Raw genomic sequence first — 2,801 nt, forward strand, 5'->3', positions numbered from 1 at the left:
CTCTATGATATGACTAGTATTATGTTGCTTCTAGTAGGCTAAGCGCAAGCCGAAACATCAACATGTGAAAGTCGTAGAATTTTGCGATCAAATTGTGGCTAGTACTGTGATGTTACTAGTAACCTTGTGTTACGTCATATGGCCAAGAGAGCATTTGAAGGCGAAACTTCTGCATGGGGAAGCTGCATCATGAACAAAAGTTTATATCGAGTATTATGTTGACATTAGTAGGCCCTGGCCGAAAGCGCAGCATGTGAAAGGTATAGATAAAAGTTATCGTTGCAGTCAGTACTGTGTAGTTACTAGTAGCTGGATTTAAGCTCGAAATGAGACACTGTTGGTGAAACTTCATCATGAGAACGTCACAAGCTGATCACGCTCCATGATATGACTAGTATTATGTTGCTTCTAGTAGGCTAAGCGCAAGCCGAAACATCAACATGTGAAAGTCGTAGAATTTTGCGATCAAATTGTGGCTAGTACTGTGATGTTACTAGTAACCTTGTGTTACGTCATATGGCCAAGAGAGCATTTGAAGGCGAAACTTCTGCATGGGGAAGCTGCATCATGAACAAAAGTTTATATCGAGTATTATGTTGACGTTAGTAGGCCCTGGCCGAAAGCGCAGCATGTGAAAGGTATAGATAAAAGTTAGCGTTGCAGTCAGTACTGTGTAGTTACTAGTAGCTGGATTTAAGCTCGAAATGAGACACTGTTGGTGAAACTTCATCATGAGAACGTCACAAGCTGATCACGCTCTATGATATGACTAGTATTATGTTGCTTCTAGTAGGCTAAGCGCAAGCCGAAACATCAACATGTGAAAGTCGTAGAATTTTGCAATCAAACTGTGGCTAGTACTGTGATGTTACTAGTAACCTTTTCTTACGTCATATGGCCAAGAGAGCATTTGAAGGCGAAACTTCTGCATGGGGAAGCTGCATCATGAACAAAAGTTTATATCGAGTATTATGTTGACGTTAGTAGGCCCTGGCCGAAAGCGCAGCATGTGAAAGGTATAGATAAAAGTTATCGTTGCAGTCAGTACTGTGTAGTTACTAGTAGCTGGATTTAAGCTCGAAGTGAGACACTGTTGGTGAAACTTCATCATGAGAACGTCACAAGCTGATCACGCTCTATGATATGACTAGTATTATGTTGCTTATAGTAGGCTAAGCGCAAGCCGAAACATCAACATGTGAAAGTCGTAGAATTTTGCGATCAAACTGTGGCTAGTACTTTGATGATGCTTGTAGCCAACCGAATTGGTTGAAAAGCCCAATAAGTAAGCTAACTTGGGAGAGCTTGTTGGAAACCAAATGCTACTAGATTGGTCCAAATACATCCTTCAACAGGGGATCACTTGGCTCGCTTTACGAAGAGGAGCACAGCTATATGTGTTAATTCGGTATGAATCGCAAGATTTGTTTACCGACCTCTCTAACGCAAAAGGCGGTCTCGGCTTCGGCTGTTGACTGCGTCCGATTCAGGGTTATATAACTCTCGATTGAACACATTGATGTTCTATTGTTGGTGCTTCCAATAAAATTGGAACACTTAAAGCAGAACCGATTCAAATAATAGCATTCTGATCAATGATTGCATTCCTTGATCAAGAACTGCTGGAGTCATTGTGATGGCGAATTTTCTTCATAAGAAAATTGCAAAGAGACGGAACTTAATGAGACTAGTATTATGTTGTTTCTAGTAAGCGGAAGCTGAAACAGCAACATGTGAAAATCAAGTTTTGTTCAATGATCTCGAGGCGATAAGTACTATGAAGCAACTAGTAGCCTAAGCATGACTCAGATTTGAGACAGTCAAAAAGACTGGCGAAACTTCTTCACATGAAAGTTACATAGAGAACTACAAATGTATACAGCGAGTATTATGTTGTTTCTAGTAGGCGAAAGCTGAAACATCAACATGTGAAAGTTGTCTGCAAACTGTAGAACGATATGTGATTAGTACTGTGCTGTTACTAGTAGCCAGTCTGACTGTAGAAGCCAAGACAAAGGGAAACTAATGCATCTGAAAAGGACAAGTTATGGAAAGGTATGCACGATAAGTATTATGTTGTTTCTAGTAAGCGGCAGCTGAAACATCAACATGTGAACGTCGTTGTGTACAGTAACCTAGAACTATATAGTCCTTAGTAACGTGCATTTACTAGTACCTGTAATTGGTATTCAGACTCAGGCAGTTTGGAATAGTTTGGCAAAGATGCACCAGAGAAAACTGGGATTTGATACAGAAATTGTTGAATACAAGTATTATGCTGCTTCTAGTAGGTTGAATCCGAAACATCAGCATGTGAAAATTGAAAACATTTCTGGTTCGAATTGTCACAAGTATTTGGTGATCTGAGTAGCCAAACTCACTACAACGCCAATTGAAGGCAAAAATTCTCAACGGGAAAAGCTATTCTCATTGAATGAGCTAACAAGACGAGTATTATGTTGCTTCTAGTAGGCGAAAGCCAAAACATCAACATGTGAAAGTCTTGCTGAACAAATTTAATGTTGTTGAGCTCAGTACCGTGTGAATTAGTAGCCATAATTGGCGAGCGAAAATTGAACTGGCGAAACTTCGTCTTTGGAAAATTGCAGATGCCGAGCACTTATTTTGCAACGAGTATTATGTTGACTGTAGTAAGCGAAAGCCGAAACAGCAACATGTGAAAGCTGTTGAAATTTGTGGTCATTTTGCAATAAGTACAAGGAGTGTAACTAGTAGCCAGGTCAAAATTTGGGATAAGAATGAGCAAAAATTCTGCATGAGAACAGTTGAAATTATGAAAC

The 2,801-nt window shown here is 39.8% G+C and overlaps 1 pseudogene; it reads left to right on the plus strand.

The window, feature by feature from the left end:
• Nucleotides 1-1,343: 1,343 nt before the first annotated feature.
• LOC142357678 (5.8S ribosomal RNA) lies at nucleotides 1,344-1,495 on the plus strand (annotated as a pseudogene).
• The last annotated feature ends 1,306 nt before the right edge of the window (nucleotides 1,496-2,801 follow it).

Source organism: Convolutriloba macropyga, unplaced genomic scaffold (assembly GCF_964194025.1).
Source record: "Convolutriloba macropyga unplaced genomic scaffold, txConMacr16.3 SCAFFOLD_6135, whole genome shotgun sequence".
In the NCBI taxonomy this organism is placed as follows: Eukaryota; Metazoa; Xenacoelomorpha; order Acoela; family Convolutidae; genus Convolutriloba; species Convolutriloba macropyga.